The sequence below is a fragment of the Aricia agestis genome, chromosome 1 (assembly GCF_905147365.1).
Source record: "Aricia agestis chromosome 1, ilAriAges1.1, whole genome shotgun sequence".
NCBI classification, from domain to species: Eukaryota; Metazoa; Arthropoda; class Insecta; order Lepidoptera; family Lycaenidae; genus Aricia; species Aricia agestis.
In genome coordinates, this window is record NC_056406.1 from 25,545,494 (window position 1) to 25,571,814 (window position 26,321).

Below are 26,321 nucleotides of genomic sequence, written 5' to 3' on the forward strand. Positions count from 1 at the left end.
ATTTTTTATGTAGAGTTGTAAATGCAGTCTTCTTCTAAATGATCTAAAGAACATGAGCATTATTAACTCATTACGATTTTTTGTGGGATTATATTACACAAAATATGCTTATATACTTAGTAAAATATAAATTTGGTATTATATTCACAAAAGTGGTGATCTGATGAAGGATCCATAAGTAATCGAGGGAACTCCTCAAAACTTATAGGGATTCATGTGGTGACTTCGGTTTCGTGAGAAGTATTCTAAGCATATGCTACCAACAAGTGAGATTTTGCACCGAGATATACCTGGTATACCGTGGTTCGGAAGGTGCTGAGAGAACTCCTGATTTTTTATATATACAAGTTTGGGAGTTTCGGCGTTGTTTTAAGAACAGAAAGAATATGCTACTATGCAAATTACATTCATCATCATCATCATCATCATCACTACCATAGTCTTCGTCATTCTTCTCGTCGTCTTCTTCTTCATCGAGTTTGTCAAGCGATAATTAAAAAAAATCTATATCTACCTAATATTATAAACCTGAAGAGTATGTTTGCTTGAACGCGTCAATCTCAGGAACTACAGGTCCGATTTAAAAACTTATCTCAGTGTTAGATAGATCATTTATCGAGTAAGACTATAGGCTATATTATATTATCACGCTAAGACTAATACGACCGAAGAAACTCAGGAAAATGTGGGAATAACGGGGGAAATATTTTTTATGGGAAAATGTACGGTTTCTGTAAAATTCCTAATTTACGCGGGCGAAGCCGCGCGGGACATCTAGTATGTAATGTTTCCAGAACTGCCCAGTTTTTGTGTATGTTAGTCTATTTCAGTGTCTGAACAAATGTGCAAAATTTCGAAAGTGTATACAGTATGTATGTATGTATGTTTTTATGTTTGTGTTCGCATATCTCCGGAACTACAAGTCCGATTTAAGTGATTCTTTTTTTGTTGTACTAGGTATTTTTCAACATAGGGAATACTTTAAGTTTCATTAAAATCGGTTTAGTAGTTTTTGAGATACGGCAATTTTAATTCTCAATTACGTACAATTTTGAAGTCGGTTTTATCTTTTTAATAAAATACTATTATGTGTTATACAAATAACTTATAAGATTTACCAAATACGGCTGTATAAATGTATTGTGAATTAAAGATGTGAGTGGAAGAACCAGATAACTAACATTTTATAACGTAAGGACAATTACTCTTTTCCTTCCTTATAATTTAAACAAACCTTGTAATTTGTAACTTACCTTCTTCACCATCTTGCTAATATATCTGGCTACACATAGAATCCACATTGTTTTGATTTCAACCATTTGTGTGATAAAGAGCAATTTTTTAACTGTTACTTACCTGCTTCTTCTTCAATTATTGTGATAAAACAGTGAAAATAATAAAAACAAATGTTTATACAACCTGATAGGAAGGTTGTATAAACATTGTTTTTAGTATTAAAGAAATGCCTTCGCTATTCAATAGTAATTGTGAACGTCTATTGCACTTAAGAGCCGTTACCTTTGCCCGCCTCCAAATAGGGATAGCCCTAATTAAACCCATTATATAGATGCTTGGTAGAATCGTGAATTAATATGAAAATAGTTTCATTAGGACCGAAGGGGCTATTTAGCTAGGAATATAAAAGAAATGTTATAATCTTCTATTAAAAAGAAATTTCGAGTAGGTAAATAAAGTTTACAATGTCTATTTACTAAAAAACTAAACAATCACTTGAAACATATGCTCCTAAGCAGTAGCTGACGTATTATCGTACATAAAACATAAAACTAACCTCAAAACAAAACAAAACTTTTAGAATGAACTTTCTGTGACTAAATTCATTCAATTAACCAATATCGGCTCGGCTACGTTCAATTTAAACATGGCCGACACGAAACGTCAAACCTGTCAAACATTTTTTTTTAAATTTTATGATACATTCGCATTCGCATTCGCGAATGTTGAAGTTAAATATTCCCAATCGCATTCGCGTTCGCGAATGTGAAAAATCCAACATTCGTTACATCATTAATGCCTAGTACTACCGTCATCTGCCGTATTCGGAGGAGACTTTTAATCACTTAATTGTATTAAATTAAGAATTTGACTGATAAATAATGTATGGGCCTATGGGGCTTATGTCAGAATCCTCATTTATTTACAATTAAGTAATTAATATTCGTCTCTGAGTGCGGCAGTTAATCTACTAAATAGTCCGAACAAAGCCTAAAGTCTAAGCTATAATTACAACGAAAAGTGGCATTGATTTATATATAGAAACTAAAAAAAACATTTACCGTTCCTTGCAGTCAATTTAAAACTGCAGTAAATCTTCTAGCTATATTTATTTTTACAGTACAATAATTTTAATATCCATTTCGCGGATCCCAAATTCCGAGGCGACGGTCGAAATTAGCGGCGCGGCGTTAAGTTGGACGTTTGTAACGCTCCCTCCGGCGTACAGCCCAGTTACAATATTAAAAATATTCTAATCTAAGACGCCGAGAGTACATACAGATATTAAGTGAAGTGTAGAATTTAGTGTTATAGTTGGGATTTTAATAAAACGCTTATTTGGGATAATTGCTTTGAGATTTGAAGCACCTATTTATATTATTCAACACTGATATTTAGTAACACAGTTATTAGAATCAAGCGTAACTTAGTTTAAATGTGAAGCATACGTTTTTATTGGTTACACCAAAATTCTTCCAACGATATCGTGTAGGATGAGAAAATAACGTTTAACCTATAGGCACGCCAACCTTTAACAGGTTCATATTATATTTTTGTCACATTATTTGTAAGTGGAAGATAATACTGCCACAGCCTACTCACTGTGTGGACATGAATGAAAATTGTTACGCTAAGGGCCAACAATATTGCAACCTGATAAGCCCTTGAATGACTCATTTTCAAATGCATCCGTGAACCGCACTGCCTCGTCACGTTGCAATGTGGACCAACCCTAAGCCGTCTATTTCCCCTCAAGTCTCACATAACGTGACGTCATAGACCAAATCTGTTGGAAAGTTTGAGAAGTGTCATCTGCGGACAGCGGATAAGTTGGCGCATTAAAGTTTGAGGCTATGTGGCCTGATTCCGCGCGATATAATAGGAATACTCCACTACAACACATGTTTGTGAAAGTATCAATAAAATAATATTAGTTTCGATGTAAATCATTGTACTGCTGACTTCGTTCGTTTGGTACTTCACCAGCTACTCCATATTCCCATACGAACTCTACATATTTAAGCCCGTCACAGACTTTGCTATAATATATATATGAATATTTTTATAGCTAGGCATATTACTATAATATATTTTCTATACTAATTTTCGCGTGACCGCACACTCAGCTATAATATATATTTCTGGTAGCTACTATAATATATATTATTATTATAGTACGGTATATTAATATATTATGTTATAGCTAAGTCTGTGTCGGGCTTTAATGTGTTGAAATCAACTACAAATAATTTGGGCACGTGATCTACTGCTTGAGTAGAGACGTTTAGGCAGGCAAACTATTGTCGTACTCGAGAAAAAAATCTTTTTTAAAATATGAGCGAGCATTGTCTATGATTGTCTAAAGCTGCGTATCCATTTGAGGCAGACTCAGGGCTGGGCAGCCGCTCGACCCGAGGCCGCACAAGCGGAGACGCTACCTCAAACTGAGGCAGCGTCTCCACTTCCTCTCTCCGCTGCCTCGGTTTGCTTCAAGTCGAAGCTGCTCGGCCTGAGGCTGCTCTAATGGATACGCAGCTTAATAAATTAAAATGTTAATTATTTTGTTGCTTAAGCATCTATACTTAGCTCCTATGCAGTAGCTGACATAATATTATCGTGGCATAATATATTTTATGTGTTATATTTTAAAACTCCCTTTAAGAGCAAGAAATATTGTGATGATAATTTCCAAGGAAGTATTAAAATTAGGTCCTTGATGTGTCAACCTTATATTTTAAAACAGAGTTCAACAGATAGTCGATAATGATGATGAATATTAACTGGCTCACTAGCGAGCGATACCTATTTGTACCCTATAGCAATTTCTTCCTCCATTTTGTTTGGGAAAAGGCAATTTACTGCGAGTGGTGAGTACACAATGGCTATCGTTATTCATTATTTATGGTTGACTTGCGTGATTCCGTAATAAAGATTGCTTTTAGATACGATTACCTATATTTTTATTACAAATAAATCTACTATATTATAATATGGGACAAAAAAATATTCGCTATGTTATAGGTATATTACGGGGTTGTACAAGGGTGGTTTTTGGGCACGCGTCTGCGCTTCAGAAAATACCTTAGAATAGGCATGATGACTATTTTTTTTCTTATCGGTAATTGAAGGACACTTAAAAAATAGAAACATCGTTGAAAGAATGACTGATAGCTTAAAAATTCACCAAGATATGACAATTCAAATATCCCATAAAAAAGACCTGCCCGAAACGCTCCATATAAAGTGCTACGAAAGACTGACGTCAGTATTTCGTAGTTTGTACGCATCGGGAGACAACTTTGTTCGACAGGTATATTAAGTATTGCGTTTATGAAAGTGGTTTCATAACAAAAGTTGCTTTTAATTGCATAAGTTATCGAATTGTATACAAATATTAAGAAATTTAATTAAAAAAAATTCGACTTGAATATCCAACTTTAAAGGCGCATAACAAAAAAAATACAAATGCTATCGAGCTGAAATTTTGGGAACATTTATTTTTTACCGTGATTTCTTTATTTTATTAACAAAATTCGCTAATCTTTGACCTTGTCATCATCCCTATTAATACAGCCAGAATTATTTCTATTTATCTTATGACTTACTACTTAGTAAATTATCGAACGATAATTTCGAAAAGGCTGTAAAAATCCCAAGTGACATGATGAACCTTTTATTAGGGTTCCGTAAGTACTCATAAGGTAGGGGTTAGGTGTAAGGTAAGAGTCTCCAGGCTGTATCTCAAGAACCGCTATAGCTAGACTTCTGAAATGTTCACAGATTGTGTATTTCTGTTGCCGCTATAACAAATGTTAAAAACAAAATAAAGTTATTATCAATTATTTATATTTATAATATAAATAATTAAGAGGGGCTCCTGTACAAAAAATACATTTTTTTACAACTTTTGCTCTACAACGGTGCAGAACCCTTCGTGCGCGAGTCCGACTTGCACTTGGCTGATTTTATATATATTAGTTTTTATTGCGTCCCAAATTTTCTCGCATAATAATTACTAGAAGGCCCGACATACATATTAATTACATGAATCCAATACAGCATCAGATGGGCGTGCTAATGAAACAATTACTGTAATGATCGCACGGCGGCCGGCGCTCCGCCCCTGTCAGTCGCGAATAAATCAGAACATATTGAAATGCATATTGTTTTCGCATTTCCCTGAGCTTAATTTGGGACGAGCTGGAAGATGTGTTGTTTGTTTCTACTGTTTTAATAGCTTATGTTCTATGAAATTGTTGTGAACTCACCAAAAACTAGTGTTACATAAACTCCATAATAAAAAGAGATTTGCTTGAGATGATTAAGAAAAGTTGAGTTTGAAGTACATTTGGAATAGTTCATGGCGTTCAACGTGATCATGGCGCTGAACAGCCTAATGACTAACACCTTGAGGATATGCTGATCCGCCTTGTCTTCTGCAGCGCCGCACTCCTGCCGTGTTCGTGGCTCTCTCGTGAGCCAACGCCAGCCTGGTAAGCAGCGTGTAAAAGGTCCGCACAATAACACCCGTATCCGTTGAGTACCTTTGTTTAGCGAGCCCCTAGACTAGTAATTTTATAGCGCAATATCATGTATTACTGACTGTAATATTACTGACCGTCAAGGGTTGATATTAAACTTCGCGCGCTTTCAATCTAATAAAATGTAAAATAAACTGTTCAATAAAATTGAAGCGTGATATTGACAATACAATTATTGATCGTCAATCAGCAATGTGTCTGCTCCTTCGCAATTTTCCACAAAATGCAAATGAGTTATCGAAACGCTTGCATATTGTTTTACCGTTACAAAGAAGCCCGTGAATCGAAATTTTATTGAAGCCGATATTGCTTTTAATTACGTTAACAATTACATTGTCTGTCTGTTGCACTGAAAAATTTCAATACACTTGAAAAATAATTGAAAAACCTGATCTTTTCACATTTACTCTGTATAAAGCTTGAATCCTAATTACTCAGTTTCAAAAAAGGATCAGTATGCCCGGCTATTGTAACGTACCTACTAGATGACGCCCGCCACTTTGTTGCGCCAAAATTCGTTTATCGCGTGGCAACCGTACATTTTTCCGGGATAAAAAGTATCCAATATCCCTTCTTGAGACTGAAAGTATCTCCGTACAAAATTTCAGCAAAATCGGTTCAGCAGTTTAGGCGTGAAGAGGTAACAGACAGACAAGCACACTTTCGAATTTATAATAATAACTAGCTGTCCCGGCAAGCGTTGTTTTGCCGTATAAAGTATTTAGATTTTCGCTCTAGTGACTAAATATGTCACTATGGCAACGTCCATCGCTATCCCGTCGCACAAACAATGGTCGCCGTCAGTCTCGAATTGTAATAATTTACTATTATTTATTCAACAAATGCACTTATCGATATAAAAAGTAGATGTTGTCCGATTCTCAACCCTACCCTATATGCTCGCTAAGATTCACGAAAATCGGTCGAGCCGTTTCAGATCAGAGGTGTTCAACCACGCACCCCGTGACACAAGAATTTTATATAATATTAGATAGACTCGTACATGTATGAATTACCTACACTAATATATGCGACTATATTATGCACTATATCTTCGGCTGTGGAATTTGAGCTTCTCAAATTGCTGCTACCCGACGCGCGTCTCCAAATTCTTGTTATACCAAAGTGCATAATAGAGAACGTCAAAATTCTTGACCTTACGGAAATACTGCTCCTGAGCTGCACATTGACGCTGTTCATATTTTTAACAAAAACACAAATTCTTAAGCGCTCAGTTAGGTGGCCATAGGGCCGCTTTATAATGAAATGGATCAGAGAACGAAGTGAGGTAATTTCAACTTAAAATTTTAAAACTTAAAACTGTAATTTCTTACCTGTGGAGACTTTAATTTCTGAGTTGGCTGTTAAGATTATCGAATACACGCGATATCTAAGTACCCAGATTTGGCGTATCAATTTTCCAAGTTGATCCCGCATAAACATATTGCGTACTTAAATATTATAGGGCGTGGGCTGAAATAATTGAGGGTGTCTCGGTACTAATAAATTACGGCAAAGGGTCGATCCCTGACCTACGCCGAAATACTTTCACGACCAAAACCACTTCATAAAGTTAAATGTCATGATTTAATACCATCATGTGGGTAAAACTTTACACAAAACTTTAAAGTTTGAACCTTTATAAAAGTGGAATTTAAGTAAGTCACGTTAAATTATATTATAATCATTTGAAAGGCTGCTTGGAATTCAGTAAGTACAGTGTACATATTACCTAAATGCCAAAGTATATATATATATATATATATATATATATATATATATATATATATATATATATATATATATATATATATATATATATATATATATATATATATATATATATATATATATATATATATATATATATCCATTATCCATGTATCGCTGCTCACGGCTAAGCTATTTTACTGGTTGGTTAATCCTGCAACAGGATATAGGAACATTTTAATTACTGAGAGAATGACGACCTCTGTGGCTCAGTGGTGAGCGCGTCGGTAGCTCAAGCCGGGGGTCGCTGGTTCGAATCCCGCCGACGGAACAAAATTTTCAATGTTCCCGGGTCTGGATGTGTATTAAATATGTGTATGATATAATAAAAATCTTAAATATATGTATAGTATAATAGTATTAAATATATTTCCGTTGTCTGGTACCTGTAACACAAGTCCTTTAGGTACTTAGCACGGGGCCAGACTGACGTGGTGTGAATCGTCCATAGATATTATTATTATTACTGAAAAGTGTACCTGCGGTTCTAGCGCGATCAACCGTAGGTATGCGTGAGCGAAGTTACGAACATTTTATAGCTTTTTCTATAGCTCAATTTAACCGTCCGTCCGACCGCGCGGTTTGGCGACTAGTGACTACACGCAGTTGTATGTATAAGACAGTAGTAGAGACAGACAAATCGTTACATATATTTTTGCTTGTGATCTTGCTGTGTAACCGCCAAACCGCGCGTTCGGGCGGACGTATATAAATCCAGCTTAAGTTCGACTTTAATATTATATCCCAAGTGACTTATCCGAAAAAATACATTTATATTGACGATACAGCTTAACTTAAGCCACCTTAACCTTATCAAATATCAACATTTAATTTGAAAAATGTTGACAATACCAAAGGTATTGAGCCAATACGATGCGAGAGTGATAAGGCACGATGCTATTTCAATCATATTTGATTACGAAGATATTATGTTTGCAAATAAATGACACAGTGTAAATGTCATACAGTAGAATAACTGAGTGTATTCTTGAAATTTAACTCATCATAGGAACAAGTTTGTCTCGTTTACATATTATAGATTTGTTTCGCTTATTTTAGTTATCTGAAAACACTCTAGCATCCTTCACCATTTTGCAGAGTGCTTCCTTTGAGCAGATAATTACACGATATAGAGAAAATAATAGGATTTTATAAAGCATGCCAAAATTTTAAATAACTTACATGAAGGTGTTTTTATTGTGCTTGCATTGCTAAAACCCTTGTCCTCAAAGGTGCTCGGGATTCGGGACGTGTACATTTTAAACGCATACATAGGAAATACTGTGATTTATTCTACCTCCTCTATCTGCGCTGACCCTAAGACTCGTGTGCTGAGGTCAAGCCTGAGTATGGTGTACTATCTATCATAGATATTGTGCAAATGATGTCCTGTAAACAGTCCGCCCTACCGCCCGCCCCAGTCTGTGCTTCACCGCCGCGCCCGCCGCACGCCGCCCGTGACGAGTATCGTGAAACGTGTTCATAAGTTATAGTACCCTGGTACCTCGATACTACAACAACCTTATACCGTCAGGTAGGTAATACTATACAATACAATAGGTTGCGAGCAACCTTTCATTCAGTATATGCAGTTTTAACAACCTAACCTCTATGTTTAATGTTTATTGACAACAGTGAACTAGAACAATAAAATGCAGAATAATAAGGCCAGGATGTTCAGTGATGTAAATGCTGGTTCAGCTGCCAAAACGTCTCGCTGAGAATTATTTGTTTTGTACAAAATATGAAACTATTTAGTTCTGTAGTTCTGAGAATGAGTTTGTTCGGACATAAGTAACTGTAGAAAAATGTCGAATGTATGAGAAAATAACTGATATTATGTGCTTGTTTCAAAATTGAGCTATGAACCTATCATCTAATCTAATTAGCCGTTTGTGTCCCATGGAAAATAATGTACGTAAATGTAAACAAAGATTTGAAACAACTGCATGTAATTATGGTATACTTAATAATATTATGCTCGATTCCTAAACAAGTACAACAGCATAGTTTAGAAATCCGCTACAAAAGATATCCTTTTGTTTTTCTCAGCCCTATCCTTTGCTTACTTAAAGTTTTGAATATAAATGTCCAGCCAAGTTGGAGGAGCGTGCACTTAAGAAAATGCCTACGCCATTATAAAGTTTTGCGCAGCAATGGAAATCTTCTTGGGTATTGTTGTCCGAAAACGAAATAAGCTTTAAGTAGATAGGATATAATTATTATAAAACTTGCAATGTGGCCGTCTGTCAGTTTTTCTCTCTGTATATCTGACGTGTCTTTCCGTCTGTCTGTCTGTCGACCTGTTTAGCCTTCACGCTCTAACTGAAATATACCTCTAGATACTTTGAATCCTAAGAATGAACGTAAAATAGTTTTTGATGCGGTCAAATGTACGCGGCCAACTCGCATCAAAGTTCGGGCTACATCATTAGACTTGTTGTAGCCACCGCCGAAAATATTGACAAAGGAAACCTGTCACCTGACTTCCGAAAAGGAGGAGGTTTCGTAATTCGACCGTAAATATTTCTATTCCCCAAGTGACTTATTTCTACGTATGCCTTCTTATTTCTACTGTAGATATATTAAGTATGGTAAGCCTCCCAATTTTCGACGAACATTCCCGCAATTTATTGTCTATGACTCGTCAAAGCATTCGGCCATTTCATTGTCGGGGTTACCTCGGCATTCCGAAGATATTTATGTCGAAAGTATCTCGACATTTTCGGTTTGGGCTCTCTCGGGCAGCGTTTACAAATACTATAACTTTTGTGGCCAATAAAATAAGTATAATAAAGTTTTATTCTGTTATTTTATATATTTTTTATGGTTAGGGCCGAAGTCACGTAATGGAAAGTGATTGAAATACTCGTAAACGTATGTAACTACTGTAACTTTTTAACTTAGTAATACGAGATAAAGCAACTAATGTTAAAAGTTTCTGGCTTGTCAATGATGATCAAATAAGTTGTTGAACTACTATCATAAAATTACACTATATTTTGCATATTTTACAATCACGCATTCCTTTATCACTCAGGTCTTCTGGAAGACATTCCATTTTTGGAATAAGATGTACCTTTGTACAAAACACATTTTTAGTTTTAAGCTGGTTTGTTAACTTTATTTTGTGTGTACATAAACTGAAAAATAAAAATAAATAAAATTAAATCCCATTATTCATCTTGTAAATGTATTTGCGCTCTCTTAAAAATACGCATAATAATAATATTATTATGTTCCATAATATGTCCACACCTAAGAGTAGACCGAAATCATGCTAGCCGTTTATAATCATTATGATTTATGAATAATTTGCTTCAACTTTCGCCATACGAACATTATTGAATTTTCCAAAGATTTTCGCTAAAAACTATGAGGGTCGCTGCATACAAATATATTATGACGTGGCACTGCTAATATGGCTATTTTAGAATATATTTTATTTACTAAACAACACTTTACTTGATAATATTATTATAATAATAATATCTATGGACGCGTCACTCCACGTCAGTCTGGCCCCGTGCTAAGTACCTGAAGGACTTGTGTTACAGGTACCAAACAACGGAAATATATTTAATACTTTTATACTATACATATATTTAAGATTTTTTACACGTATTTAATACACATCCAGACCTGGAAAAATTGAAAACGTTTTGTTCCGTCGGCGGGATTCGAACCCGCGACCCCCGGCTTGAGCTGCCACACACTTAACCAATTGAGCCACAGAGGTCGTCATATTATATTATAGTTACTAGCTATTTGACCGAGCTTTGCTCGGTATTCGATAAAACACGAATAAAATGACATTTTCTAAAAATGATTCCTAGCTAGATCGATTTATCGCCCCGAAACCCCCTATATACTAAATTTCGTGAAAATTTAATTCGTTGGAGCCGATTCCGAGATTTTAATCATATATATTATACAAAATTTGCTCGTTTAAAGATATAAGATTCAATAATAAATATGCACACCGCCGCGTCTTGGTGTCGATTGACCCCTGAATGATATTATTCGTGAATTGTGCGTGAAATACGCGAACAGGCTTTCACATTCAATATTAATATGTCTGCGTCACGTTTGTGTGTCAGACACGTTATTAATATATTTCAATCATTTCAGTCTGTCTACTGATTTACACTTTATTTGATCATGCAGAACCTAATATTCTGACACAAAATCAGACAAGTTATTTAATAAACATTGAGCTTCTATTATATACAAATCTTCGTTTGAGGTATTTCGATCACTATTTGTGAAGTATTTGACTGTTCACTTAGCTGTCAGTATAATATATTAGTCCTTTTGATATATTGCTAAATGTTATTAATATAAAGTCTCACAAAGAGTATTGTATACCTACATTTGATCAAAAATTTAATTATATAGGTGTAAAGAAGCGCTTACACGGGCAATAAATACGGCAATAATTGCTCGGCGACACGAAAAGAGCGATCTGGAGCAATTAGTGGAGCAATATGGAGCAATTTATTTCATATCGCTCAATGTCATGTCGCCCAAATATTCGATGGCCATATCACTCAATATTGTATTGCGCAATATTGCTGCTTGTTGCCGCAAATTGCTTGATGTAGTCGTGACGTCAAAGTTGACGAGAATTGACTTGAGTTGAGCAATTTTGACTTTTGACGTGGGAGAGCCATGCTTCGGCACGAATGGGCCGGCTTGGCCGGAGAAATACCACGGGCTCACAGAAAACCGGCGCGAAACAGCGCTTGCTCTGTTCCCTCTTAAAAGGTCGGCAACGTACCTGCAGCTCTTCTGATGCTGCGAGTGTCCATGGGAGAAGGAAGTTGCTCTCCATCAGGTGACCCGTTTGCTCGTTTGCCCCCTTATTTCATTAAAAAATATATTTTGGTTGCCTGAATAAGCGCACCATAATGTCGTTACGATGTACTATCGAGAAAATTGATTTATATTCATATGGGGGACCGACGATATTTGGTCGGGCTATTTCAAGTCATAATGTTACTCATGAGTCATGAGTCACGATGTCAGCTTGGTTTAATATTACCCTGCCTAATAACGTTGATCCGTCATATGCCCATGATTCAATTCCTCGGATAGTACATTGAGTCCCGCGTATGAATAATATTTATAGCTAGTCGCTACGAATAATAAAAATCGGCCAAGTGCGAGTCGGACTCGCGCACGAAGGGTATAGAGTGAAAGTAGACAAAATTGTGTTTTTTTTATAGGAGTCCCCCTTAAATATTAACTTTATTTTATTTTTAGTATTTTTTTTTATAGCGGCAACAGATATATACACAATCTGTGAAAATTTCAGTACTCTAGCTATAGCGGTTATTAAGTTACAGCCTGGAGACAGACAGACATCGAAGTCTCATGAATAGGGTACCGTTTTCACCCTTTGGGTACGGAACCCTAAAAACGAGTTTATCGACTATATTTATGAGTTATGACTCTACTTACTACTTTCTACAATAGTATTTTAAACCTGAACTGTAAACTGTCTCCGATTCTTCAAGGCCGAGTGACGAAGGTGAGGAAAGTTTCCACTCGGGTACTTTTCATATAATACAAATTTATTTCCAACACGTTTTAAAACTCTTATTCTCTTCGGTGACATTATTTGAACGTGACAGATTATTTTAAACTTTCCTTGCAATCTATATATATAAAAATCAATTGCTGTTCGTTAGTCTCGCTAAAACTCGAGAACGGCTGAACGGATTTATCTTATCTTGGTCTTGAATTATTCGTGGAGGTCTAGGGAAGGTTTAAAAGGTGAGAAAAATTCGAATAATTGCCGGGAAAATCCTCAAAACAGCATTTTTCTATTTCCCATACAAACGTTTTCTAAATAAAATGGAGAGTCAATTTGTAATTTATTACCGCTGCATAAAGTTCAAATTCGCGTGCGCGTTGGAGGACCTAATATCGCGTTCTGAAACTCAACAAAAGTGAAAGTGAATCGCGAACGCGACAAAATTGCATAGTCTCAAAATACATAGTACATAAATAAACACAATTTTAGCTAACTTCAGTTGTTACTCTGTCCGATTATTTTTTTATTTTAGCTAACTTAAGTTCTTACTCTGTCCGATTATTTTTTTAATAAGACTATATAGAAATCGAAAGATAAATCTATATATATAAAAATCAATTGCTGTTAGTCTCGCTAAAACTCGAGAACGGCTGAACGGATTTATCTTATCTTGGCCAATTTTGATGAAATTTTTTGTGTGTGTTCGTGGAGATTCGAGAATGGTTTAGATTTACAGTTTGGTCTACTGGAAAATGTTTTTTCAATTAATTTCTTATTTATAAGGAGTTGTTGATTTTGGAATGTTTTACATTAGATCCGGCGGACGGCGCTATCATCGCATTCAATATTATTCTATTTCAATTTTAGTTTGTCCTGACAGATGGTGCTACGATTAATTTGAAAAAAAATTTGTTATTCAATTCATGTGCTGATTAAAATATTAAATAAATAACACATAGGCTACAATTTTAACCGACTTTCAAAATGGGGGAGGTGTTATGTTCGTTTTCTTATATTCAACGATTACTCCGCCGTTGGTTAACCGATTTTCAAAATTTTTCTTTTGGTATATAGGATATCATCCCAATTTGGTATTATATTCAGAAAAGTGATGATCTGATGAAGGATCCATAAGTAATCGAGGGAACTCCTCAAAACTTATAGGGAAACATATGGTGACTTAGGTTTCGTGAGAAGTATTCTAAGCATATGCTACCAACAAGTAAGATTTTGCACCGAGATATACCTGGTATACTGTGGTTCGGAAGGTGCTGAGAGAATTCCTGATTCTTTATAGATACAAGTTTGGGAGTTTCGGCGTTGTTTTAAGAACAGAAAGCATATGCTACTATGCAAATTACATTCTTCATCATCATCATCATCATCATCACTACCATATCATAGTCTTTTAGATCGAGACTCGAGTTTGTCAAGCGATAATTAAAAAAAATCTATATCTACCTAATATTATAAACCTGAAGAGTATGTTTGCTTGAACGCGTCAATCTCAGAAACTACAGGTCCGATTTAAAAACTTATCTCAGTGTTAGATAGATCATTTATCGAGTAAGACTCATCATTTATCGAGAAGGTTATATTATATTATTACTCTAAGACTAATACGACAGAAGAAACTCAGGAAAATGTGGGAAAAACGGGGGAAATATTTTTTATGGGAAAATGTACCTACGGATTCTGTAAAATTTCTAATTTACGCGGGCGAAGCCGCGCGGGACATCTAGTAAAATATAAATCTTTGTTCTCTCCGAGTTTCGATAAATGATTAATAACTCAACGAAGACGTGAATTTATTTCTCGATTGAATAAGAATCTATGGCATACTGATGGTGAAAGCAGATCGCCCTGCCGTACCCCGGCATATAGCAGGACACAAAAAGAGACTATTCTCATAAGAATCTATGGCATACTGATGGTGAAAGCAGATCGCCCTGCCGTACCCCGGCATATAGCAGGACACAAAAAGAGACTATTCTCATAAGAATCTATGGCATACTGATGGTGAAAGCAGATCGCCCTGCCGTACCCCGGCATATAGCAGGACACAAAAAGAGACTATTCTCATAAGAATCTATATATGTGTTACGTGCACCACTGCTCTTCTGGGATTGCATAGTGGTATTTTGAATTATACGGGGTGTAACAAAACTAAATGACATGACTTTAGGGTGTGTACTGTGTATGTGACATGTGTCCCTTATATAAAGTAGACTGTAAAAGTGCAGCGCTAAAAAGGTTTTTTTGTGATTTGTATGGGCTATCGTACCAACGTTATGAGTTTTCCCATGCAAAAGCTAAAAAACTGTTGCTCTTTCAGCGCTGCTACTTTCACAGTGAACTCTATATAAGGCACACCCACACACCCTAAATTATTATCACTGTATAAAATAATATCTCGTTCATCTTGCATTATATATATTTGAATTTACGAAAGAGAAAAAAAAGCACGACGATATTTTGAGCATCAAATTATTTTGATGCTCAAAATACGGTAAATACGGTACGGTACGGTACGGGAAATACGGTATCATTTCGAGATCGTTTATACGATCTCGAAATGATACCGTATTTCCCTTTTACCTACAGCAGATCCTTAGTTTTTAAAGTAAGAAGTCAAATAAAGCCTCTAGAAACTAGCAATACAATTGAAATATAAACAACTGCTGTTACACTTACAGAAGTAATATTAGTTCCATCGTACAACGTGTTCGGTTAACATGAATATGCATTAGATAATAACGTGTAGCTGTTTCAATTTGTACCGGCGATATTGGCTAAATGATCATTGAAATAAACGAAATGGTGCCTAATGTTGCTCGCGCTAGCAATTATTGTTTAGGCTTTTATTGAGCTTGAGAGACCTAAAATAATAATCGTTTCGATGTTGTTAATTGTAAGTTGTATTTAGAAGTATTTTATTAAAACAAAACCATTGTGATAGACCAGAGGTTTCCCAGGAGGACCGTCAACGAACGCAACGCCAACATTGTCATTTTTGTTTTTTTGGATACGGTCAGAGAGCATGCGTCGAGAACATGCCTAACGTTCGCTGTTGACTGCGCTATAATGCATGCCCTTGACGAACAGAAAAAGGCACAGTGTAGACAATGCTAATTATATTTAGCGTCCCCATTGTTTCAATGAAATAAATCTCAAGCCTCTACACAACGCCCCCATTTTTTTTCTGGGTCCCACACCACCTTCAGACCAGTTTCAGACCTTCAGCGCCCACAAGGGGGCGTTATCGCCCACTTTGGGAAAAGATGTGATAGACGATTGAAATGATCACAGATGATGTAAAATTACATAGTTTACTAAAAATACAATTTTATTTAGTCGAATAAAAACAAAACATGGTACTTAATTATTGTAAAATCAATTCTGTTGGCGGTGATTCGATGAAACATGATGTATAATAATAGAAAGTACCTCTTGAAAAAAAAAACGTAAAGCTAAAAAGTTAAAGTTGTATATTGGTATCATTTTGACGATCAAAACGTTTCGAATCACATAAAAATAGGCTGATAAAAGATGTATCTCTAGCAGTTTCATTTTTGTCTATCAAAACGTTTCAAATTACACGAATATAGCGGTGATCCATCATTTGGGGGCAGCGGTGGGAGACGGGAGCCGTGTCAACGTAATTCGAGCATGGCGGAATACGCCATTTTGTTTTTATTCTATTCTTCCTAACGATCGCCATATTTATTATTCAGTTCTATTTGTTTTAGGCATACTAACGTTGATTGTCAAATAGTGCGCTATGGTTATTGCAGATTTTGTATGGAAAATATAATATTACTATTGCCGATTGTACCTATGTCTGCGATAACATATCGCTATAATATTATGTTTTGTCGGTGTTATCTCAGTAAAATAATTTATCTTAAAGTCCTTTGTATAGCCAATATTGCTTTAAGGTCATCACTGGAAGTTTGTCGGTTGGAGATTTCAGCACATGCCCAAAATTCTACCACGGACGAGATTGGTCGTTAACTCTTCGACATAAGGGTCCTGTCAAAGGCAAAATAACTCCGAACGTGGGACAGCATCGTTGAAAACCGAATCAATTGGACATACGCTGCCTGTCCCAGATCCGTTGATGACTCCGGTCACAAGGGCCCCCAGTTATGTACCCGACAACTTCGCCCGCTAACTTGTAGCTCGCATGGAATATTCACATTGATTACGCTGGCTTACGTAGGCAGTTACATATTGCACCAAATGTATCTAAATATATAAAGTCTGATTGACTCGTGGATCAAAGGAACAGACACAACAGTTTTGGATGTGTGCTCCTAAGATGGCATGGATTTTTTAAAACCCACTTATGCCTATCCAAGTTAAGGTTAGCCCTGCATCAAAATATTATGCATTTTCTTGTATAAATAAGAAGAATTATTACAACTAGAGATCGCCCAATGGTCGAAATTCGACCTTAGTTTCAATGACAGTAGGACTACAGCTATACGGCTATATATTGTAAAAAATATTGACTATCATTTTTTTTTCAACTCTTGTCTCTGGGACTTAGCTGATCTTAGACTGACCGTGTTTAAGCATTGTCTAATTAGATTCAATAAAAAAAAACTATAATCCATTTTCAATTTGTCTACTTGTAGTCAACAGACTTCAACCATAAACAAAAGAGTATAATTCGTATGTATAGGCTTGTCACTCAAAAATCTGTCATTTCTCATGTGTGTATGTTGTAGTGTGTGTAATGTTTTATTTGTTAAAAAAATGTATGATAAAAGCATAATTTCAAAATAATATTAGTTCGATGCACTCCTTCACCATATAAACTATAACTGTGCAAAATTTCATGCACCTACGTTTCCCCATTTTTCGTAAAAAGGGTTACAAAATTTTTCATTCGCGTATTAATTATTACAATGACACAATATTTAACCGAGAATTAACTTCTATCCAGGTGGGAGTTTAATTGGGATCAAAGTTTGTATGCTTTAACTTCATGCTTGCAAAAACGCAGTAAAAAAGATATAAAATTGGATTGCTATTTGAACTAACAGTAACACTTGAGAACGGCTGAAACAATTGACTTTTTATCATCGCTTGACTTGTTCGATTCCTTTTGAAGCTAGCGCGTAGAATCTAGTCGGAATTCGAGTTGTAAAATCCTTTTTTAACCCCCGACAAAAAAGAGGGGTGTTATAAGTTTGACGTGTCTGTCTGTCTGTCAGTCTGTCTGTTTGTCTGTGTGTGTATCTGTCTGTGGCATCGTAGCATCCAAACGGGTGGACCGATTTGGATCTAGTTTTTTTTGTTTGAAAGCTGACATGATCGAGAGTGTTCTTAGCTATAATTCATCATCATCAGCCTGCTCAGTGCTGGACAATCAGGGTTTATCTGGTTCACGAAAGGCCGTTAGCAACTTGCAGTCGTTTGATGGGTTTTATATTTCATTGTAGTTCGTGACATTTGTGAATATACAATATGCGTATACAAATATTAATGGAAAGTTGACCTGGTGCTGCAGCATCCAATAGGATATCCAACTCCTCGCCAACTTAGAGCAGAGGTTTCGTGTTTGGGCTCGTTTTAATAGCGACAACCAGTAAGAAGTAGATAGACAGTAAATATTTACATGCTGCTGCTGGAGCATCACCTGGATTCTATAGGAACCGAGCTTCATGTGAACCCAAAGTGGAGGTTTCATGTTTGGGCTCATATTATCGGCCTCATCGAAAAGGACATTGATAGATATAGTAATCATGAGAATATGATTCTGTATATAGGAATTATTCTGCACTATAACCAACACAAGTTTAAAAAGTATGAAATAAAATTAAATTAAGAAATTTAAAAAAACCCCCGCCAAACAACTTTAAAAAGTAATGAAATAATATTTACTGCCTTTAAGTTCAAATAATTCCTAACTTGTGTAAAGTAATATTTTAGTCCATAATTGTTCTCAAGGTGTGTCGGGGGACCGCTATTGTAGATGTTTGATTTCACATAACATTATAGTTTAAGGATCAGTTCACACTAATTCACAGCGAACCGAATGGAGATAATCAGCGACTTGGCGGTTCTAGGTTGTAGCTTACTTGGCGGTCCCCCGACACACCGTGACAACAATTATGGACTAAAATATTACTTTACACAAGTTAGGAATTATTTGAACTTACAGGCAGTAAATATTATTTCATTACTTTTTAAAGTTGTTTGGCGGGGTTTTTTTTAAATTTCTTAATTTAATTTTTATTTTATTATGTACTAGATAACGCCCGCAAGTCCATTGAGTCAAAATTCGTTTATAGCGCGGGAACCGTTAATTTTTCCTTAAAAAAAGTATCCTATGCCCTTTCCCGGGACTCAAATTATTTCAGCAAAATCGGTTCAGCGGTTTGAGCGTGAAGAGGTAACAGACAGACAGACACTTTCCCATATTTTATAATATTAGTAAGTAATAGTATGGATCTAAATTTCAAACTAATTTTGAGTTGTTTGTTTTCAGGTACTGTCAGTCACTTGTAACGAATATCTAGCTGTAGCTCGGCAAGGTAATGAACGTTTTTGTAAGGTAACAGTTGCTTCGATCAACATGATACTCATTATCTACAATAATGGCTTCAGTCGAGTTTAAAATGTCTATAAAATATCCACTGAAAATTGAATTGAATTTGAAAAGCTTCGGTGGAGTTTGATATTACTCACTGTTTAAAAGAAAATCATAATTTCTTTGGTGACTGTCGAAAAGAAGTAAAATTGTGTTTATTACAATATGTGAGGTACTGTGATGGATTTTGGTTATTTATGGATCTTATATTATAAAAATCAATGAATGTCATTTAACTCCTAATTAATTCCATTGTAATTTAAATTGGAACATCATTAATTGTGTTTAATTAAACCATTATTAAATTTTTACACCGACGCGACCACCGGCCGGGGCAACCCTTTTAAGGAATAAACACGTTTGACGATTTAATATTAAATATTCAGTGACTAGTATAACGGCCTTGCTTAATAATCACGAACAATTACAAAATTTATAATGAAGCCTGCTTCGGTTACAACAATAATATTGTTAAAATTTTAACAATCAATTTGAAAAGTCCGCCGAGAGTGGAGACGAATTCGACTAGAGTTTTACTCGGAACGGCCAAATTATGTTATTATTAAGGCGACTTTGGGGAATTATTGTTTCGACGTTTATTTCTGAGGGTCCCTAATAAAATGTTTGCGTTAAAATTGGTTTTTGCGTGTAGTCGGAGCGATTCTCGGATCAAAGAAGTTCGGGGACTGAAGTGGTCGGATTTCTGTAGTTTATAGAAATTTCCTACATATTCGAGTTACGCATACGCTTGGTTACGATGTAATTGTACACCTTGATAGTATGAGGATCGTTTCCCGCTAGCATTTTTTGTGAACAAATGGTACTTGAGTGTTTCGTTTTACCTAACTATCGAGCAGATACTCACTTGTAGAGGTGGGATGTAGTTTTACATAATAGGGGTTGTGAACATAATGAGACCTAATAAAGTAGGTCCGTCATTTGCCATGAGTGCGGCGCTGCGGAGGACACGGCCCAGCACACCCTCGAGGTGTATGATTACTGGGCCGTGCAGCGCTAAGATCTCATGGCGGTGCTTGGGCGGGACCTCTCGCTCTTGAGCATGGTTCGCTGCATGCTCGAGAGCGATGAGGCCTGGCAGGAGGCGGTCTCTTTCCGCGAAACCGTCCTTTCGCAGAAAGAGGCAGAAAGAGGAGAGCGGAACAGAGAGGATGACCCATCCTCCATTCCGCTCCGCCGGCGTAGGACGGGAATGCGAAGGCGTCGTTACGCGAACCTCTAAACTTCCGTCTAATCCGGGGCTCCGGGCAAGGATGGGAACCTGCCCGGCTTAGCTAGTCCCGGCCCCGAGGGGAACGCTTCAGTTTGCCGGAGTGTTTCCCTAACTTTGGTGGAAGTTAGGGAAACACACCACGACCGGCCGGTCTACCTCAAAAGGGACCGGCCCTTTTGAAGTAGACCGGCCGGTCGTGGAGGGAGTCCTATATTAGACAGATCCAGGATATCCCTCCGTATATGGCTGAAGGTAAACCTCAGGTGGTTTTAGTGGGTAAGAGTCCCACATACCCCCGGGGTGCTTCAGCTTACTGAGGCACATCCCCAACCCGGGGCACCCATGAAGGGTTTCCCCTGCGCAGCAAAAAAAAAGGTCCGTCATCTGCCTACAAATGATTTTATTTGAGGTACCATAAGTTCTCATTAGGTTTCAAACATAACAATTAGAGTTGGCCACAGTTGAAAGCGTTTTAAAATTCTAGTAGTGCGTCGGGGAGATAAAATCTCGGAAACATTAGGAATTGCAGTTAAGAACTCCGGCAATTGCAGAAACAAAGGCAAAAGAAAACCTCCGAGAGGAAGTTATTTCTTTCCAACAACAATTAAAACTTGTTGACACGGTCTTCGCGGGGGAAGACCGAAGTGCGAGGGGGAGTGATCGAGTATTTTTAAAGAGGTCGTCCTCGAGCGTTTGAATAATTTAAATGGATTCCTTAACAATCTAACTTGCATTGAAAAGCAGCAGCGAAAAAGCTATGCGTCCACTGCATCAAAATCGGGATGTATGGTGGTACGTCAAGGCTTTATGTGCACTGCATCTTCAAAAATCCTTTTTGTTAATCATGACAGCGCGTACGAAGCGTACAGCCCAATTTCGAAGCAAAGGATGCGCAGCTTTAGGTGAAAACAGTATATTTTCATAGATTCCCTAGAGAGGGTCCTAGAAAATGTGGATGTATTGTGACAGGCCTCAACATTTTCTTTGTCTTTCCCTGCAGTCAAAGTAACTGACGCCCCAAGGGAGCGCGTTAGTACTGTTATAAGTTTGCAGAAAATGCTGTAGGATGTGTAATAGGATCTTTTGAATTTTGATACGAGAACCATGAATACTTGGTCTTTTTGGGACAGCCTTAAAAATCAACATTTTTACACGATAATTTTGAAGGAATTTTATCTAATTTTATGCTTAGGTACCCTCTGTTCATACATTTCAACTGTCCCGCTCTAATTTTATGAAAAATATAGCCATCTCACTCACACTTATGAAAAGCTGACAAGCGTGGCCTACTAGATGTGTGACGTCATCCGCGACCAACTCGATTTTAAGGAAATTCTAGAAGGAAACAAAAGAACGCATGGAACACGAATGGAACACGCATCAAGACGCTTCATATTATTACTAGACGACCTCTGTGGCTCAGTGGTGAGCGCGTCGGTAGCTCAAGCCGGGGGTCGCGGGTTCGAATCCCGCCGACGGAACAAAATTTTTCAATGTTCCCGGGTCTGGATGTGTATTAAATATGTGTATGATATAATAAAAATCTTAAATATATGTATAGTATAAAAGTATTAAATATATTTCCGGTGTCTGGTACCTGTAACACAAGTCCTTTAGGTACTTAGCACGGGGCCAGACTGACGTGGTGTGAAGCGTCCATAGATATTATTATTATTGTTATTATTATTATTATTATATTATGACAATTATTATTCGACATCAATATTCGAACTAGGCGACACGTATTTTTTCACTAATTGTAAAATCGAAGAATAAACGTGTACGGCTGTAATCTGATAGCATTTTCATTCGAGAAAACACTTAACTCCCTCCCATGTTATTAGCCTTAGTTTTAAACAATGCATGGCACCTATTTACTACACAATTGTCTAGCTAATTGTCAAAATAGTCTGTAACCCACAGCAGGCATCTGTCGAGCTCTGATTCGCCCGTAGTATGTACCGACAAACCTCGCCAATGCTGGAAATATTTACTCACCGTCAAAGATGGTATTGCTTAGATCGATGCGAAGTAACATGCGGGCGGATGAGGCCTGAATATCCCACTCCAGATTGATCCTTAGCTAATATTGGGTCGCTACTTAGTACTTCCCCTATGGAGGTTAATCGCTTTGAAAATTTGGGAGATACTGTCAGAATTTTTTAGAGGTGAACAGGAGTTTTATATACTTGTGTGCGCACATAACTTTCTCTTTCTAAGCCAGCGTAGTCCATAGATTACTATCGTGAATAATGCGAAAACATCAATTTTCTTGTCTGTCAATAGTTACGAGTAAATAAAGGTAAGGAGCTTTAAATAATAAACCGTGTATAAGCTTTTTGGTTATTTAACTTTCTACAAGACGAGACATTTTGAAAAACTCTGTTACAGTTACTAACTCCTAGTCATATTCAATTATATTTTAATTTGATTCTTACCCGACTGCTAGCTGAACGGATCCCAAATTTATCTCTGTCTTACAAATAGACGTTTATAAAAGGTTATTTTATACAGAAAAAGAAATGTAAGCCCTCAAGTCAGTGTTAAGTTACAAATATTTCAAGAATTATTGCGAATGTAACGGAGGGGAAAATGGGCCACAAACAAAACGTTATTGTTATAGGCTGGCCCATTGTTGGGGCCGCGCTACAAGTAATAATTAATATCGCAGAATAAGACTTATCTTGGCATAGGGTTTGCTAATATTTGAGTAAAAAGTTCTTTTAAGTTATGTCGGTATATTTTAAGGCGTATTAAATTTATGGGGGATTTTTTATGTCCTCTTTCCGAGGTTTTGTGACAGGACTTTATCTGTCCAGTAACGTTTTTGATTGGCTAATGGACTTAACTCCTGCTCCTTAATTTTTTTGTTTTCTTTTAAGGTGCTTTCTGACCGGAGCGTTCGCGTGTAATGTAACAACATAGATTCGAATTTGAGCATTACATTACAATACTACCTCCCTGACCGACGAGCATTTTCGTGTAATGTCAAATTATAGGTTACAAGTTATATCAAAATATTATGTATCTGGTATGGTAATGATCGGTTCTCCTCCCTCACTGATGTAATGTTCGACTTTATAACATTACATTACACGCGAATGCTGCCGGTGAGGAAGCACCTTTATGCGATGGCTTTATTTACCGACTATCCTGTATTATGCATTTCCATTCGCCTGTAAGCAAGGAACTAAGTAGTTTTTGGAGGTTACCTCCAAACTAAATTTCAGTTCCCTGCAAGAGACACGTGCCATAAACTAGCAAGAGGACCCGGACAAACTTACGTTCGGTCAAATTTGTCCGAAAAACTTACTCCATTAAGAACCAAGTTTTTCGCCGTATAATCCGAACCCAGGAACTTTATTAACAAACTGTACACCGTTTAGTTTCGGTAACATAATATTACATGTTATCTCGACCCTACATCGTGTCGGGCGCAGGCCGCACTATTTCAAATCTGATATTGGTGTTATGAGGCTAGCAACTAGATACATATAACGATAGACCTAGCTATCTTTAACACGCTTTTATTAAGTTGAGGCTGTATACACATACACATACAGTATGTAACGGAATCTGTGAACACAATTTGTATCTATCTCCAGAAGTTTTATTAATTCGAAACTTTACAAACGTATTGTGAGTCAATGACAATGCAATAATTTGTTGAAATTTTTTGAAAAAAAAAACATTAAATAGCGTGTTTTTAAGTTTTTGCTAACTATTATTATTTTGTCAAGCCATCATGAATTATTATTATCCGTACGATGCAGAGTCAGTCATGTTTACTATCATCACACCTGTCATCTCCGTGTTAATATTAATCTGGGTATTTTTAATTATGTTCTGTAATAAACGGATTAAAATTTAATTTAAACGGAGCTATATTTTGCAGGAAATAAGGATTAATAAGCTTTTTGTATAATCAATGCTACGAAATTTCATTACGAACGGAAATAATTGACTTTTACGAGGTTGGAGTTAAAAGATATGGTTATTAAATACCGAGATATTTAATACCAGTCTTCGGAATAACTGGAATCATCGTCATCAGCCCGATGGCCTGTATATTGTGTAGTCTGCTTGTGTTATGGTGTAGCAACTAACTTATTAGATTTTTTATATAAAAATTGATTGCAATGTGATTGTGTGTGAGACTCGAGAACGGATGGTCGCAATGCATTTAATGAGCGGGCCCGCGAACATCTTTGGTTCATGTTAAAAAAAGTTTAAATGATCAAAATACTATTGATTAATTAATAATTATAGAGTTTCAGAACAACGTAAGTCGGAAAATTTAGTGCAGATATGTTTGAAAGTAAACTGATTCGTAACTTCTCGTATAAACGGCAACTATTTAATGAAACGCGTCAGTCTAACAAGATCAGGTATTACATGCGTGAATTTCAGTTAAATAAACTAAATAGTTCAAAGTGAGCTTAAGCGGTTTAGCGGCAAATAAATCTAGCAGTAATGAACGCTAGCACTAGGTCTAGGAATAAATCTAATGCCTAGGCGCAGGTGGCGACGCGTGACGTATGATTTATCAACTTCGTGTCCTTTTTGATAGTGTTCCGACGGCCGATATATTATGGTTGTGGCTCAGTGTGGTCGCGCGTCCGAACTTACATTTAATAAGTTTGGACGTTTTCGTATGTAATTAATCTGAACTCAGTCTCTTGATATTGTAAGTGTCTATTCTACTTAATAAATAAGAAAGTAGTTAGGACATAAACGTATTTACCAGACATGGCATGAACAAAACTCAAAAGCGTTAGAAAATTAGGACCTAGTTAGGGCAATTTTTACATGGCTTGAAAATAAATTGTTAAATAATCGTTGTGCCATATAAATTATTTGTATATTATTTGTTCCCACGCATTCAACTCTTAATAAACCTATCCTGCCGTTTGCAATCAGATGAAAACGTCAAGTATTTTATTGTTAAACAAACTCGTTGATCAAGTTTTGCACAAAACAAAGTTTTCATCAGTGGAAATGGGTCGTACACATAAAACGCAGGATTTTGTGTGCGGACTTGTCCAATTGTCTAATTGAGTTGCGAAAGGTGAAAACTGGACGCTGCTGCCGATTGGCACGTAAACAATAACCCTCAGTTATTTTGACGGGCTAAACAAAGTTTTGTCGGATATTTTGGAGTTTTTTCAACGACGTGATGGAGCGCCACTTTTAAAGCAGCTTGCAGTTTTCACTTGCCTATCTAGATGAATTAATTATTCTAGTTTCTACATTTCAGTCCTTAGACTGGCCTCACACAGCCGGAATTTCATAATCGGAAATTCATATTAATTCAGAAAGACCGGAATACCATACAATATCAGTACGCTCCACACACATTCAGATTTTTTCAGATTATGAATTTCATAGATCGATCTGTAAGAA

At 36.5% G+C, this 26,321-nt stretch overlaps 1 protein-coding gene across 5 annotated transcripts in view; it reads left to right on the top strand.

Annotated features, from left to right (window-relative positions):
* LOC121732851 (RNA pseudouridylate synthase domain-containing protein 2-like) overlaps nt 1-26,321 on the top strand; it is a 396,327-nt gene that overhangs the window by 119,291 nt on the left and 250,715 nt on the right. For 2 of the 5 annotated variants that reach the window (XM_042122882.1, XM_042122891.1), the window contains exon 1: nt 8,986-9,081. The exons of the other annotated variants lie outside the window; for them this stretch is intronic. The gene's annotated coding sequence lies outside the window, so the exon portion shown is untranslated. Of the gene's footprint in view, nt 1-8,985; nt 9,082-26,321 lie in introns of those variants that run through there. 5 annotated transcript variants of the gene reach the window in all.